The sequence below is a fragment of the Pelodiscus sinensis genome, chromosome 8, assembly GCF_049634645.1.
Source record: "Pelodiscus sinensis isolate JC-2024 chromosome 8, ASM4963464v1, whole genome shotgun sequence".
NCBI lineage: Eukaryota > Metazoa > Chordata > Testudines > Trionychidae > Pelodiscus > Pelodiscus sinensis.
This window is the reverse complement of record NC_134718.1, coordinates 40,543,943-40,561,425: the sequence shown is the minus strand read 5'-3', so window position 1 is coordinate 40,561,425 and position 17,483 is coordinate 40,543,943. Positions and strand designations below refer to the sequence as shown.

At 49.2% G+C, this 17,483-nt stretch overlaps 1 protein-coding gene across 2 annotated transcripts in view; it reads right to left on the bottom strand.

Moving 5' to 3' along the window:
- Positions 1–17,483, bottom strand: part of PCGF5 (polycomb group ring finger 5) — a 122,784-nt gene that overhangs the window by 71,492 nt on the left and 33,809 nt on the right. The window lies entirely within an intron of this gene.

Genomic DNA, 17,483 nt, shown 5'->3' with positions numbered 1-17,483 from the left:
TTATAGTGTAATGATGTCTAGTCAGATAATATTTTAGAGCCAAACTACAGTTGTGCTAACTACCTATACATATGTGACTGGTTTAGACACTCATGAAATCCATTAAGGACAAATGCAAAGTATTCCACTTTAAGAAAGTAAAATTCCATTTAATTATTTAACTGGTTAAATGCGTGGGTTGGGAACCAGCAGCCCCGCTCAGGGGCTTGGCAAGGTTGGAGCTAGGGAGGTAAGCGACTAGTCAACTAGTGACTTGACTAGTCACTTCGCCCTCCTTGCTGCCTCTATTAGAGAGAGGCAGCAAGGGGGAGAGCAGGAGCCAGTGCTGGGGGGAGCCAGTTTAAAAGCCGTCTCGGGAGGCAGAGCCGCAGCGGGGAACTGGCAACACTTCCACCTTTGAAATACAGCAAGAGTTGGTGGGGCTCTTGCTCTTCAAAGGCGGAGGCAGGGGCGGCCTGTGAGTATAGGCCGACTTGGCAGTCACCTAGGGTGCCGCCTTCAACCGGGCGCCCGATGATGTGTCATGGGGCACCCGATGATTACGTCACACCATTGACGGCCGTGCAGGCGGGGGCACCGATCACGCGTTTCACCTAGGGCACCAGCTGACGCAGCCGGCCTCGGGCCGCTCCTGGGCGGAGGTGCCCTTATTGACTAATCAAATAGTTGATGCAAATTCCATTGACTATTCAATTAGCTGATTAATCTCAATTTAACATCCCCAGCAGCTACTTTCTGAGTACTGGTTAACCATTATCCAGTAAGCATCACTCATTAAGGGTGATGCGTGCTGGTTACCCGTTAATATTCCTGCTCTGCATAGGAAGGAATCAAATTGCACAGATAAAAAATGAGAAATGACTGCCTAGGAAGGAGTACTGCAGAAAGGAAGCTGGGGATTATAGTGGATCACAAGCTAAATATGGTGTGTCACACAGCTGTAAAAAAAATCCAAACAGCATTCTAGAATGTGTTAGCAGAAGTGTTGTAAGCAAGACAAAAGAAGTAATTCTGCTCTACTCTGCATAGATAAGGCTGAAACTGAAGTACAGGTTGCACCTCTATAAACTGGGACTCTCTGGTTTGGCAACATCAGTGATTTGGCAGGCTCAGCTGGGCTGGGGGATGGAGGGAAGCCGGGAAGGCCAGCACGGAGCCCAGCTGGGCTGGGGGAGAGTAAGGGCAGGCATCCCAGCACATGACACAGCTGGGCTGATGAGAGAGCAGGAAAGCGGGGTGGGGCCAGCAGCAGGAGGGCCAGAAATGACCTCCCCATGTCTAGCAAAATCCGTCATCCAGAACTAGTCAAGTCCCAAGACTGCAGGACTAGGAAAGTCCAACCTGAACTGTGTACAGTTCTGGGCACCACATTTTAAGAAAGAGGTGGACAAAATGGAAAAAGTCCAGAAGAGAGCAACAAAACCCACCCTTCTTCGCTAATGCCTTCAGAGCTGGGCATCCAGAGAGTGGTGCAGCTCACTAGGGATCCAGCTGTGCTGGCAGCAGCACTGAACGATGGCTGGCAGTACCCTGAGCCTCCTAAAATAATCTTGCAACTCCCTTTTGGGCAAGGCACCCTCAACTGAGAAACCCTGCACTTTGAAATCTGTATAGTATAGGTAAAAGTGCACAAAAGACCAGATTTCATGGTCTGTAAGGCCTTTTTAATGGCCCTGAATTAAGTAGGGCCCTACTTAAGGGAATCCTTTTCCACCACCATTGAGCTCTACAGGAAGTACCTGTCTATTAGCACATACTAGCATTTATTTAACAGTTTGTTAGAGAGTGGCATTTCTCCCACGTGCTCTCTCTTATTTTGTATGCTATGGATGCATAGTGACTCTTAAAGTGCTAGACTGAATATGATGATACCTTTGGCAAATAAATGTGCTGATGCTTGTTTTTGAGAGGACGGTGAGGTCTATTTGTTTTCTTGGGTCAAAACATACACTTTTTGCTTTTATAAAGAATATATACCTGTATAACCCTAACAGTTGTCCTATTTGAATTATAGGATAAAAACATGTGAATTATTTGGGGTAAAAGGAGGACACTATTTAGGCCTTGAAGCGTGAATATTAACATGTACATATGGATCCAAATAAAATCACTACACTACCAGACTTGTCTGAAACATTCAACTCAGAAATGATCTATAACTATAACAGTAATAACTATTAGATCAGGGGTTATTAACCTTTTTTTCTTTCTACCTTCCTCCCCAAGATGCTATAAAGATTCCATGGCCCATTTGTGTCACAAAACCTTTTTTTCTGCATATAAAATCCAGGTCTGACATTAGGGAGTAGCAATCACTGCAATTGCCTGGGACCCCTCCATCACAAAGACGTGTAAAATTAAGTTGCTGAGGCTTTGGCATCAGCCCCAGATGGTAGGGCTCATAGTCCTAAGCTTCAGCCCTATGCAAAGGAACTTCCTTCTTTCTGCCCTGTGCCTCAGCAAAGTCTAGTGCCAGTTCTGCTTGGTGGACCCCCTGAAATCATCTTATAGCCCTCCAATGGACCTGGACACCTGGTTGAGAACCACTGTATTAGATCATTAACCCATCCCCAGCCAAACTAGATTATTTCTACATTCTATGCAAGAGTTATCTTGAAGCAATAGCAGGACATATACCATCTTCTGCAAAGAGGAGATAGGATGAATTAGCTGAACAATGTTAGGTCAGCAGAGGGCAGTGTGATGAATTACTTAAGGATGAATTTGCTACTATTCAGAAGGAGGCCTTGTCTACACTTCTACCAGTTATGTGAATAACTTAGCTGGCGTCAATGTACTTAGGTCTGCCTACCACAGTATCTTCACAGAGGTAAGTCAACAGCTGAGTCTCTCACTGCTTCTGCTTATTCTTTTTGGTGGAGTACCGCAGTCTACAGGGGAGTGCTTGGCAGTCAATTTATTGCATCTAAACTAAATGGATCAGTCACTGCTCTTTGATCCAACTTGTAGTGAAGGCATTTCCAAAGTTCAGGGCAACTACAAGAGCAGTTGGTGAGGAGTGGGTCACAGTGGCAGAGTGTAGAGGAGCCCTGAAAAGTGTGGTGTGGGAGGCAAAAATAGAGTGTGCATTGGAACATATCAGAGGGAATATGTTTGAGGTCTGTAAAGTCATGATTCTTAGGGTATGTCTACACTACAGCATTATTTCGAAATAAAATATTTTGAAATAGTTATTTCGAAATATTTTTTTATATATAATGCATCTACACACAAAATGCATTTCGAAATAGCATTTTGCTATTTCGAAATAGCACGTCCACACTGATTGGACGCTGAATCGCATTTAAGGCTGTCTGTAACTGGTTCTGGCAAGGCATCAGGTCAGGAATTACTTTGTGTGGCTGCTGCCAGAGGCTGTCTGAGGCTCCTGCTTAAAGAGACCCCTTGACAGCTGGTTCTCAGATTTCCCTGTTTGCCTACCTTGCTGATGGACAGCAAAGCGTTTTTTCTCTACGTGCTCTGGTTGCCCTCACTCAGGACACCACAGCACTCCAACATAGAGCTGGAGCCCCTGGACATTCTGCAGCTCTTGGACATATTGCTGCAAGTCTGGCAGCACTTTTTGCATGCTGCCTCACAGGAATCTGCAGCAACCCAACCCCCAGGCCTTAATCCAGACCCTCCTGGGGTATGTGATGGAGCGGCTGCAGGATCTGGATGCCGGCATGCCCTGCTGCATCTGGCATCTGGACACCAGTACCGACTGGTGGGACCACATAGTCCTGGAGTGCTGGGGAGACCAACAATGTATCCAGAACTTCAGGATGAAGAAGGACACCTTCCTGGAGTTCTGCAAGTGGCTCGCCCTGGCTCTGAGGTGTCAGGGCATGCATATGAGGCCCACCATTCCCCTCCACAATCATGTTGCCATTGCCCTCTGGAAGCTCTCCATGCCGGATAGCTACTGATCTGTGGGGAACTAGTTTGGCGTGGGGAGATCCACTGTCGGTGTCATGCTCATGCAGGTATGGCAGTCTCCAGTGACTGTGCCGGGGGGGAGGTGGAAGGAGGGGATGGGCTGCCCTAAGGAAAGGGGGGGAGGTGGTGCAAGTCCCCTCCCCGGAGGGATTTGTTCTGTCCTGCCCGCACTAAGAACTGCCTGCGGTGGCCAGGATTGCAAGGGGGGTTGCTCCCGGGGAGTGGGGGTGCAGGGCAGTGCCAGGGAGGGAGCACTCTCAGCACCCTGGCACACCAGTGACTCTCGGTTTTGTGTGTCCCTGTGCGGGTGGTCAGCACCATCAACAGAGTCCTGCTCCGCAGAGTCATCTGCCTCGCCAGTGCTGATGCGGTCATCGAGGGGTTTGGTGCCCTGAGCTTCCCCAACTGCGGGGGGGCCATCGACGGGACACACTTCCCGATCAGTGCCCCAGACCATCAGGCCTCCATGTTTATAAACCGGAAGGGATACTTTTCAATCATCCTGCAGGCCGTGACTCACTACCGGGGCCACTTTCTGGACATTAATGTTGGCCGGTCGGGCAAAGCACACGACGCACGCGTGTACTGCAACTCCTCCGTGTGTCTGAGGCTGCATGCTGGGAACTTCTTTCCCAACCGCCACTTCAGGGTCGGGGATGGGGACATGCCAGTCTGTCTGGTGGAGGATGCAGCCTATCCCCTCCAGCCCTGGCTCCTGAAGCCCTACATGGGACACCTCAACCCTTCCCGACATGCCTTCAATGCCAGGCTCAGCAGGGCCCGCATCGTGGTCGAGGGAGCCTTCGGGCAGCTGAAGGCACGCTTTTGATGCCTCCTCACCCGCCTGGACCTCGCACAGCGGAATATTCTGCAACATGCTGTATGCTGCACAATGTGTGTGAGCGTAAGAGGCAGGCCTTCCTGCCAGGCTGGGTGGTGGAGGCGGAGCGCTTGGCTAGCCTGTATGCACAGCCTCACACGGCTGCCATCTGGGAGGCCCATCGGGGGGCTGTCCACATCTGGGAGGCCCTCAGGGAGAGCTTCTACCCGGAGGAGCAGTAACAGTGCTCGCTGGTCTGCCCCACTGGAGGCTTGTGTCTCATTCCTCTCTCACGTCCCTCCACTTACCCCTCCCTAACTCCCCTTTCCTGATGGAAAATAAAGACGTGTTTTGATTAAACCAAACTCTGTTTATTCAACAAAACTGGGGGCGGGGGGAATGAATCTTCGGTGAGACTGAGGAAATAAGGTGGGAGAGGGAAGAAGAGAGGATGGGAGAGGAGAGGGGGAAACCTGGGAGGAGGGAGTTGGAAGGGGGAGGAAAGGGGAAGAAGGGGGAGGAGAGGCTCAGGACTGGAATGGCGTTGGCCCCACTGGTTCCCCGCACCGCTGGTGCGGGGGTCTCGGCATCCCCAGGGGGATGGAGAGGGCGTGGAAGGAGAAGCAGGAGGGGGAGAAGGAGTGGGAGGAGGAGTGATCACTGGGGAGGCAGCAGAGGCTGGATTAGGAGGAGGAAGCATGCTCTGCACCAGAGTCTGCAGATGGGCACAGATGGCACGGCCCTGGGCAAGGTTCTCCCGCCAGCTCTCCCACCAGAGCTGCAGGTCTTCCTCCACCCAGTGGTCAAGGGTGCGGTGAGGGCTCACAATGCTCCCCAAGTGCTGCCACTTGTACTCCTCCAGAGGACGGGCATGCCTGCAGAACCCTCGGGTGCGGGAGGATGTCCTAAGTGGTGTGGTGAGCCCTCCACTCGCAGCTGGTGCAGCTGTGGAGAACCAAGAGAAGTGGTCAGTTATCCCTGGGGAAACAGTGCATGAAGCCCAGCCCCCCTCTGCAAAGCGAGGATGACAGGTCTCCGCACCATCAGAGCTGACGTGCTTGCACACAGGCCATGTTCGGGATGTCCTGCTATCCCCGGGAGTGGGAGCTGCCCTGAGATTGCACCCATGCCCCTGTGCTGTATATCCGTGTGGGTGTATGTGAGGGGGAGATGCCCCCTGCCTCCTTGTAGAGGGGGCTTGTGGAGGGAGAGTGTCCTGCCATATCCCACCCCGGGGTCAAGTGCCTTTCATGTCTCTCCACACACCCTTGTGGCTAACAGGCCAAGACCCCTGTATGGCAGCCAGCTGGGGCCATGTGCTCAGGAGTGGCACGTCACATGCTTGCACATGCACAGGTTGCTGAGTGGCCAGCAAGGCCCAGGTGGGCAGTCTCTGGTCCCCCACCCCCTACCCACTCCCCTGCATAAGGGGACAGTGATGGCACTCACATGATGTTCCATTCCCGGCCTCGGATGACGCCTGGGACAGGTGTTTGTAGGGGGTCCTGGCTCAGCTAGGTGGTGACACTGGCCTCCACTGGCTTCTGGCCCTCCTCCTCCTCTGTGCCGTCATCAGGGCCCCCACCGAGGACGAGATCAGCCAGCTGTGCCCCGGACTCGATGACCACCTGGGGGGAATGGACTGTTCCGCCCCCCAGGCTGCAGTCCAGGGCATCGAAGTAGGGACAGCAGTGTGACTCTCCCCCGGGTTGGGAGCTGCCCTCTGTGGCCCTGGCACAGTCCTGCCGCAGTTCTTTAATCTTCATCTGCACTTGTTCCTGGGTGCAGATGTGGCCTCTGTCAGCCATGCTGGCAGCCATACGACCATAGACGGCCGCGTTCCTGCATCTAGTGTGGAGATCTTGGAGGTTGGTGGCATCTCCCCAAATCTCCATAAGGTCCATGATCTCCTAACGAGACCAGGAAGGCGCCCATCTCTTCCAGCCCCTGGCAGGGTCTTGGGAGCTGGAGGAGTGCTCCCGGGGAGTGGTGGAGGGCTGGCTGGTACTGGCTAGCTGGCTCATTTTGGAGCCACTGGTTCAGTGCAGCAGCAGAATGGCTCAGGACTGGCAGGCCTCGTGCTAGCCACAAAGGCTCTGGGAAGACTCTAAACCTTTAAGAGTTGAGGGAGGAGGGGAAGGAGAAGAGTTTTCCTGGTGTGTGCCAGAGTGGCCAACAGTGCACCTTAGGAAGGGCTGGAGGCCCCCTATTTCAAAATAGCCCCTATTCCCTGTCTACACAGCGCCTATTCCGAAATAGCTATTTTGGAATCAGCGCTATTCCTCGTACAATGAGGTTTACATATTTCAAAATAAGCTCTCCGCTATTTTGAAATAATTTCGAAATAGAGGTTTGGCTGTGTAGACACTAGTGAAGTTATTTCGAAATAACAGCTGTTATTTAGAAATAACTTTGCTGTGTAGACATACCCTAATAGAGAAAGTAGATAAGGAAGTGCCATATACTCCTCATAACAAGAACTAGGCATCATGAAATAAAATAAGTAGGCAGCAGGTTTGAGACAAAAGGAAGTATTTCTTCACACAAAACAATCAACCTGTGGAATGCCTGGACAGAGAATGTTGTCAAGGTCAAGATTGTAACAAGGTTCAAAAAAGAACTACAAACAGTCATGAAGGATAGGCCCATCAATGGCTACTCGCCAGGATAGGCAAGAATAGTGTCCCTAGCCTCTGTTTGCCAGAAATTGGCAATGAACAACAGGGAATGGATCACTTAATGATTTACCTGTTCATTCCCTCTGGGGCACCTGGCACTGGCTACTGACAGAAGACAGGATACTGGGCTAGATGGACCTTTGGTCTGATGCAGTATGGTCATTCTTATGTTCTAACCAGGTATTAGAGCCAAAGGCTCATCTTTCTTCAAAGTATTTAGTGTTGTTGCATTCAGTTTCAAAGGGGATTAAGTACTTATAAGTCTTTTTGAAATAGAGATGTAGTCTCCTATAATAGTTAGGCATCGCAACACTGAGCTCAGCAAGGCCTATATCAGTGGTTCTCAATCTATCATTGTGAACCTCATATACACAGATTGTTTTCTGGGCTGCATTTTGAGAATTACAGTGCCTGTCACCTAACTCTCCACACAAACCCCTATGCCCAGTGCCCTCTGCCCACATACCGCTCCACAGAGTGGGCCAAGAGGTGGCAGAGCAGGGCACAGGGCAGGAACTCAAACCCCTGACTCCCCCGTGCAGGGTGAGCCGCAAAGGCTCGACCTCATACCCCACTGCATGGGGACTTAGAGTGTGATCCTAGCCCCTGACCTCGCATAGGGCTGGTTAGCAGTCCAGACTCTGACCTCACCAAGAATGGGTAGCAGGTAGCACCTGGACCCCGAGCCTAACCCTGTGAGGTAATTTCTGTTATTAAATCAATGTTGGTTGTTGAAAGAGACAAGCTTTTGAGCTACCCAGAGTTCTTCTTCAGGTCTTCTTCAGAGGGCAGTTGTGCAGCTGGCAGCTGGAGAGAAATAGTAGTTTCCCCTTCTAAGTCCCACTACTCTCCAGCAGCTGGCGGCGCAGTTACTCCCTGCTCCTCCAAAGACTTCCAGTTAGCACTCAGGCTGCTCACTGCCGGCTCTTCCTCTTGCCTAATCCTGAGGCTGCAGGTGAGCTTTGATTTGTAAGTGCAGATGTTTATAAGTCAGAGGCTTGTAACTTGGAGAGTTCCTGTACTTTAAAAGGTGGCACTCTTTGTTCTGTCTCTATTAAGCCAGTGCTTTTTAATAGGCACGGTACTGCTGGAGGTTCCATCTTTTGCCTATATTTGCCTACATTGTCTACTAAGCCTACATTTACACTGCCACATTACTGTGCTGCAACTTTCTGACTCGGGTGTGTGAAAAAACACTCCTTCCTGAGTGCAGCATGTCACACCACTGTAAAGCACCAGTGTAAATGGGCTCCCAGAGCTGTTTGCGGTGGCCATGCTTTCACTTTAAAACAATGCCACAGCTACACTTTAGTTTTAGAAGTGTAGGCGAAGCCTGAGACTCTTGTTTGTTGCGATCATCAAGGAGGAGCTAGATGGGAGGGAGAAAGCTCCCAACAGACTCCCCCCCGCCGCCCCGCTCATAACCTGGGAGGGGCCAGGAGAGGAAAAAAGCCCTTGTTGGGCCCCACTTACCCTGGGAGGGACCAAGGGAAAGAGAAAGCCCCTGCCAACCCCAAACCACCAGCCCCATGCCCTGAAGGACCCAGACAACACTGGGTACGTCTTCAAGTAGACTGCAAAGCACTTTGGAATACTACATAATGAAAAGTACAATATAAATTGAGTTTTTGCAAGTCTTCTTCATTACATAGCTGGGATTCAAAAATAGGTAATTTTTATTCATAGCAGCTTAATACAGTATTAATACTACTTTATGCCTCGCTGTTATTTCTGTTCCATATTGTATTAATCTCTAGCCTTTAAGATCTTCCTCACATTGTTTCTGGAATCCAAAGTGCAAAATGATTTACCGCACATGGAAGAGCCTCACTCTAATTTTTTTCTTACTCAATTAACACAAATTAATGCATTACTTGAGCTCCAGTTAAACATCTTTCAACAAACCTGTCATCTAAAGCAGATGACAAAGTCTTCTTTCAGTAGTGATTAATGTACAATACCATGACCTTTCAGCATTCCTATGTCATCTATATACTCTACTAAGTTATACATACGCATATCAAAACCCCAATTATATTTAGCTTGGAACAACAGATCTGACTGTTTTCTTCAGTTCTCTCATCAGCTAATTTCCATAGGTTTACAGTAAGTATGCTTTACTTATCAATCTGCATAGCAAACCTTGTTGGCTTTCCCAAATCTAGTATCATTCCACATTAGGATTTTCAGAATAGAAAACATAATTATTATGAAACCACTGGCCTTTATCACAACTGCAGGAGACTTGATTAGTTTTTTTATAAAAAAAATAGGTAATAAGCACTTTTACACGTATCATATAGCCTGTTCATATTATCTTAATTCTGCCTACTTACTAATTTACTCCTAAATATAAGTACTTAGCTTTATTTCTGCTTAGCTGTGGAAACTAACATAAATTAATGAGATGTACCTCTGTTGCTGAGAAAACTAGAAAGCTGACAGATGTTTTGCCCTCTCCTCTTCAGAAATGCCATAGCATGCCTTCATCAACCACAAACTGAAAGATGCCTATTTGGGTTAATTGCCTTCTGAGCTTTCATGTGAATAATGAGAGAAGCTATTATTAGAAAAATAGCTAAAAAAGTTAAATACCTAAAGATAATCTGCCAATTTACACCTTGTCTGAAATGTATTTTACCTACTGTTGTGAGTTTTCCCTGTAGTTTCTATGAATTTCTACATTGTAAAAGGGAAGAGAAAAACATTGTTAAATAGGTTAATGTTGTTACAAAAGTACAGAAATTGACAAGGAGATTCAGTCAGGGACACTACCTGAAATTACTTTTAACATTCCTTTAAATACATAAGCAGATTTCAACTTGTCAGTGATTTTTTAAATTGTTTTTGCTGCACAAAAGAGATAGAATCATAGAATACTAGAACTGGAAGAGACCTCAAGAGGTAATCGAGTCCAGTCCCCTGCCCTCATGGCAGGACCAAATACTGTCTAGACCCGTGGTCCCCAACATGGTGCCCGTGGGCGCCATGGCGCCCGCGGGGACCTTTGGCGGCGCCCGCCAAGTGCTCAGGGCTGGCCTGGCCCGGGGCGCGCGGCGCTTGGGGGGGGGGGGGGAGAGAGCGCTAGCGCCGGCCCCGGGCGCGCGGCGCTTGGGGGGCGGGAGAGAGCGCTAGCGCCGGCCCCAGGCACGCGGCGCTTGGGGGGGGGGGGGTGAGCGCTAGCGCCGGCCCCGGGCGCGCGGCGCTTGAGGCGAGAGCGCCGGCCCCTGGAATGCAGCTATGGGGGGGCCCCGCCCCCCGGGCGCCCGGCGGGCGAACGGCCATGCCCCCTGGCGCCCGGCAACCCCAAATGGTTGGGGACCACTGGTCTAGACCATCCCTGATAGACATTTATCTAACCTACTCTTAAATATCTCCAGAGACGGAGATTCCACAACCTCCCTGGGCAAGTTATTCCAGTGTTTGACTACCCTGACAGTTAGGAACTTTTTCCTAATGTCCAACCTAAACCTCCCTGTAGGATGAACTACAGGTTGGACCTCCCAATACCAGGACTCTCTGGTCCAGGAACATCTGTGGTCCAGTAAGACCATGGCTGTTCCTGGACCAGGGAATCCTGGCTGGGATCCCCAGTAGCAAGCGGACCGGCATCTGGGGAGCCTAGCGGGGCTGAGTTTGGGACTGGGGCCAGAACCCTGGTAACACTTCCAGGGCTGTGGCAGCCCTGATAGTGGGGCTGGGGACATGACAGCCATGGCAGCCCCAGAAGTGGGGCAGTGGCCAGGGTGGATGCAGCAGCCCAGGTAGCAGGGCTGGGGATGCAGCAGCCCAGGCTACTGGGCCGCAGCAGCATGGCAAATCAATGGTGGGGGAGGGAGGGTGGTTGGAGATGGCAGCAGGGAGAGATGGTGGGCTAGGGGGCTGGTCTCTGGGGACCTCCATTGGTCCAGCAAATTCTCTCATTCGGAACCAGTCAGGTCCCGATGGTGCTGGACCAGAGAGGTCCAACCTGTACTCAGTTCTAGTATTGGCAGAGAAAATGCATCAAACTTTCTGAAGACTACAAAGTATAACTAATGTGATGCTGGTGAAACTGCTTAACATACAGTTCAATATAAATTAAAGAAATGGACAACATATTTCTCTCATTTAGATAAATTACTGAAATAAATTATTGTACATAAATAAAACAGGTAATTCCAAATTTCATCTGTAACCAAGAAAGATCTGCATATAGCTCTATTAGTGGGTTGCATCCTGTGCTTTCCACACTCACCAACCCTTCCCCTCCCCCTCTGGCTGCTTTCACTTTCGCGGCCAGAGACCATGAGAGCGTGATGATGTCATTCTGTCGCCTGGCAGGAAAAACTTTTTTATATATTGAGAGAGATAATAAATATTGGTACTTTAATTATGCAAATACTATAATTTTTCCAGTTTCAGAGCTGATACCATTATTATGGGCCTGACCTTATTTCTGTTGAAATCAATGACCATACTGTTGGCTTTACTGGGAGTAGGAGCAAACCTTAAATGGGATTGTACTATCACATTGCATCTCTTGGAGCTTGTCTACACTATGAGATAAGCTCGAATCCCTGATGATCGAGTTCTGGGTCCCAATATTGAGAAAGCAAGGGGCTATATCTACACCATGGACAAGACTCGAATGTTCTCCAAGGTAGCACGTCCTCACTTATGGAGCCTACCTCAAAAAGAGAGGTGCTGTGGGGTGCATGGCAGGCTGGCCTATGATTCCAGTGTCTGATGGCTCCAAAAAGCAGTAGCAGTTACTTACATGGGCTCCTCTCACCCGCAGCCCAGAAAGCACTCCTCTACTTCCTCCACCATCGCATGACATAAATGGGCCGCATTAGGCATGCACCTTTTCATGGCCTGGTTGCCTGCGCAAGCGCTGCAGCACTATAGCCCTGGCTCTCATGGTGCAGAACTTTGAGAACAGTGCATGCATGTTGCTCCAGCAGGAACAGGACAAGAAGCAGGAGAAGGAGGAGGACAAACCTCAGCAAGGATTATTGGCCCCGCTCAGGGAAGTCCTGGTGCTCATGCTATGTGCACGCCACTCAATCCCCTGGACACAGTGGAATGCTGGCATCGGGAGACAAGCTCAGACTGGTGGGACTGCATTGTCATGCAGGGATGGGATGATCAGCAGTGGCTGCAAAACTTTTGCATGCACAAGGCCACCTTCAGCACCCAACATTCCCATTTCATTCAGTTGGAATTGTGGATGCTTGGTACCACTCCAAAATAGGCCTTAAAGTTCTTAGACTTAGTTTCAGGCACCTCCTATTTTCTGCACTCGTACTATTATTTTACTTAAAACGAAAAACATTGTGAGAGCCAATAAATGAGGGTACGTCTACACTTGTTCCCTAGTTCCAACTAGGGATGCAAATGTAGCGGACTGAAATTGCTAACAAAGCAGGGATTTAAATATCCTGTGCTTCATTAGCATAATCTCGTCTGCGCGCTATTCTGCTCACCAGCTGACTCGAACCTGGAAGTGCGCTCCAGGACATGTTAGTTCGAATCAAACCCCTTGGTTCGAACTAACATTACTCCTCAAAAAATTATGAGTAATGTTAGTTCAAACCAAGGGGTTTGATTCGAACTAATGCATCCTGGAGCGCATTTCCTGGTTTGAATCAGCTGGTGAGCGGAATAGCGAGCAGGTGAGATTATGCTAATGAAGCGCGGGATATTTAAATCCCCGCTTCGTTAGCAATTTCGGTCTGCTACATTTGCATCCCTAGTTCGAACTAGGGAGCAAGTGTAGAAGTAGCCAGAGTTCCAGTCCTAACTTAATACAAAAGATCAACAATACTGCTGAATGCCAGAAGTGTCCAAGCCTGAAATCCATTTTTGTTTAGTAGAAATCAAGGTACCAAAAAGCAGGGTGCTGTGATTTTAATGAAGAGCTGCGATATCTGCCATTTTTTTTGAGTGCAGTACAGGTTGGACCACCCTGGTCGGGCATACTCGAGACCTGCCCAGTCCCAGACAAGGGAGTTTTCTGGGTTTGGGAGGAGGGGCGCCAGCCTTCCCATTGGGATCCTTCCCAGCCTTCCAGCCCTACAAGCTGCAGCAACCATGCTGGAACTCCTGGCCCTGCAAGCTGTGGTGACCCTACCGCCCCGCTGGCCCTGTGGAAGCCCTGCCACCCTGCCAGAGCTCCTGACAACCCCACCAGCTCTACCACATCACTGGAGTTACCAGCGGCCCCGCCAGTTGTGGGCTCCACTGCTTCATGAGCTCCACCCTCTCATCCCCGTCAGCTTCCCTGGCCCACGGACTCTGCTGCTCCACTGGCCCTAATGGCCGGCTTCACTCTAGCCACCAGCAACCTCTGCCACTGGGGGCTCTCTAATCCTGCAACATCCTTGGTCCTGCTGGACCATAGATATTGTCGAACCAGTGTCCTGGACCATAGAGATTCAACCTGTTCTCTGCAGCCTATGCTCAACAGATAATCAAGTTCCTAACTACCAGACATTCAGACTTTTCCCCTTTTGCCCTTTGGTTTGTCACTCCTGAAGGTGTAAAACCAGCCTTCAGTAAGTTATCAGCTCACATTGGCTCACACTGGCACATATCTTCCACACAGTCTGCACAACAGAGACCTGTTTGAGGTAAAAATAAACTACAGGTTTATTTAACAGAAAGACCACAGATTCAAAGATGAAGGAGTGAGGGAAGCAAACGCATATAAGTTACACAGTAACACAACATTAAAATGCAATATGAGGTTTTATGCTTCTATACTAGATAAAATTCCTTTTTTAATATGTTACCTATTGTCTTTGAACAGTTCCTCGGTGCACGCCTACCCATAAGGTGGAGCCAGTGTGCATACACAGCTTCCCATCCCCAAGACTGTGCCAGAAGTTCTGGATAGCTTCAGTTCATACTCCTCCATTTAAAAAAGATTTTTCAGTTTTCCCCTCAGTCACTATAGATATTGAAAGTGGGGGAAACATCTTCCCTTCTTAGTTTTCAAGGATTCCCTCTCCCCCCCCCCCCCCCAGTTTCAAGCTGTTCCCATTTGCTTTGATGGTTTCTTGTTGTCTTTTCCTGACCTGGACAATGGCTTCATTCCAGTCTCATCTACAGAACCATCTTGTCCACCGGACAGTTCAAGGCAGACTCCCTGCCCCTGCACTTTAGGGTGGCCTGGGGGATGGTTCCCTCCCTCCCCGCACTCACCAGTGGTGGCAGAAGCCATGGCAAGCGGAATAACCCAGCCCCAGCCTGCTCCACTGATTCTTAGCAGCCTTACACCTGATCTAAGTGTAACAAATTTCACACAAAATAATGAAGTGAAACACTCAAGCTTTGATTATTTTCAGAGACTATTCATTGCCACTTAGAGCAGAAGTTTTAATGGTTTAAAGCCAAATCAAAAAACTCTCTGGTTTCAGAAAAAGGCAAGGAAAACAGCCCCGAGAAATTGCTACAGTGCAAGACAAAGACACTGATTCTCCAGTGCCTTGTACGTTGTACAGTCATTTATACCTGTGTGAAGTAAAAATGAAACACTCATTTTGATTTAGTAGCATTTTATATTCACTTTGCAAGGTGCAAGACTATACAGAATCAAGCGCACAGACTGCAAATTCAACACTATTTTACTTTCTTATTAACACAAACACATAATGAACACAAGCAAGGCTATTTACACAGTCTATTTCCATACACAGCCGCTACAACTTCCAGACACTAGTTATTTTTATGCCTCTACGATGTAATTAATCTATTTATGCTGGTGGTGTGATGATCCAGTTATTGGGTACTATGAATGCAGTACTGATAGACTATTTCATAGCTAAACATGCATTATTAAAAAGGAAATAAAAATGCATTACTCTGTTCACTTCCAAACAACATTTTGAACAACATAAACAATGGTTGAAGCAGAAATACTGTCTCATTTTGTATTTTTAACCAACAAAGAAAATGCTCTGGGACAAATTAAAACAATGGTAAATAGATTAAGGATGTAAAATCCCAGTTAATCAGTTAACCGTTAGGCTTAACTGATTAACTGTTCAAGCAGTATCCCACTCCTGCCTCCTCTGCCCCGCACAGGTCTGCTGCTGCTGGCCTCCTCGTGTGCATGGTGGCCGGTTTCTGCTTCCAACTAGGGATGTAATAGTATAGTCGATTAACCGACTAACCGATAAGCAAAAGCTTATAGGTTAATGCTATAGATTACACACCTTTCCCCTCTCTCTTGTCAGTAAATTTTTTAGCAGGCTGGCCAGCAGCCCAGCTCAGTCCCAGCTTGCACTGCATCCCGCTGCAGCTCTGCATTTAAAGAGTATTAGGAGCAGGCAGCCCAGCTCAGTAGAAGTTGAAGTGAAATACAAGACCATCCCACCAAGGAGCCCAAACATTCACCTGCCAGGGGCTCCAGCCAGCCCTGCGAGGTGAGAGGTGGTGGGAAGTGGCTCCCCGCAGCAACACCAGGTGGGAGCAGAGAGGCCGAAGCCACTGGGCCTCTCCTCAGGGCTGGAGCTGGGGCCAGGGCTGCATGATGGCTGCCCAGCTGCTCCTGAGGTGGGCTCTGTGGTGGCTGCCAGAGCTGGAGCCTGGACTGAAGTGCAGCTGCTCCTGGGACTGGGTACACCCGGGCCCCGGCACTGCAGCCTGGTTTCAGCTCTGGCAGCCTCTCGCCATGTGGCCCACCCCGAGAGCAGTTGGGAAGCTAGCATGCCACCCTGACCCCCCACTCTCCCACCAAGCCCACCACCCAGCAGCAGCTTACCCTCCACTCCAAGGAAGGTGAGTGCTACTGTGGAAGGAGGTGGGCGGGATTACAATTCTTTGTGTGTGCCCGTGCAGGCATACAGCCTAAAGGGAACTCCCAGTGGCTGCCAAACACGCCATATTTGATTCCCTTGTGAGCCACAGATTGCCAACTCCTGACTAAGAGTGGCCAGAAGGGCTAGGGCTCTACCATCTTGCCTGCCACCAGACTGGATAAGTAGCTTCCCCCTTTCCCCACTCCGCCCTCTCCACGCTGGCCATTAGCTGCAGTGCCGGAGGAGGGGAGACAAAAGGCCTCTGGCATCCAGGGAGGCTGGGGGGGTGGGAGTGACAGAAGACCCCTGGTGGCTGGGCAGGGGGAGGAGGGCTGGGAGTAGGAGATAGAAGGTTCCTGGCAGCCGGGGGGGGGGGGAGGGGAGAGAAAGCCCTGATGGGAGTGCCCTACTCTGAGCCCTTCCTCACCCCTCAACCTTCACTCTTGCAGCCCCCCACATCCTTAAGGCCCTGTCCTGAGTCCTACACCCAGCCCCCCCCCCCCCCACACACACACTGCCAGCCCCCTGCCCTGAAGGACCCAGGCAATACCACCTAGTCTTCTAGTCTTCCATACAAATGCCATGGGCACATTACAATTGCTCTGAAAGAGGGCTCATTTTGTGAGGAGACCAAGGGATCTTAAGGTGTGCTGCTTCTCTTTTACCTCATTCCCTTGGAGTTTGTACTGTAGACCTAGGGAAGCATTCCCCCATTTCTGAATGTCTTTTAGAGGCTACACCCTCTAATTGCAAGGGCTGAATTTATCAACCACAGTACAAGCAGAATGATCATTCAGGAACTGAGTTTCAACTTGCAGAATTTCCATTCCTTTCTATGGGGTTTTCCAAGAACAGATGATTTGGCTCTTTAATTTGAAAGCCACCTACTCTGACTTTTTTTCTCAAGAGCGTAGAAACTTTTTGAGCATCAAATTCTGTGCTTTGCTGTGAAGTGGGTGACTCACTTTACTATTAGCATGTGGGCATAGTTAAAGAAAAAATGAGGTTTTCACACAAGTTTCCAATATTGTTGTGGCATGAAATCTCTTCATGTACATATGAGGAATGTTTGACAACTTATATTTCTTCAGATCCCAAGTCAACAACAACAAAAAGTAGTCACCATGAATTATATTCCCAGAACAACTTTGTCAGTAATTTACAATGCTGTTATATGAATTCAGCTAAAAAAATCGTTTCAGTTTCACTGCAGAGAAATGCCTCATGTTATCTTTCAGATCTCATTTCTTTAAAAAAACA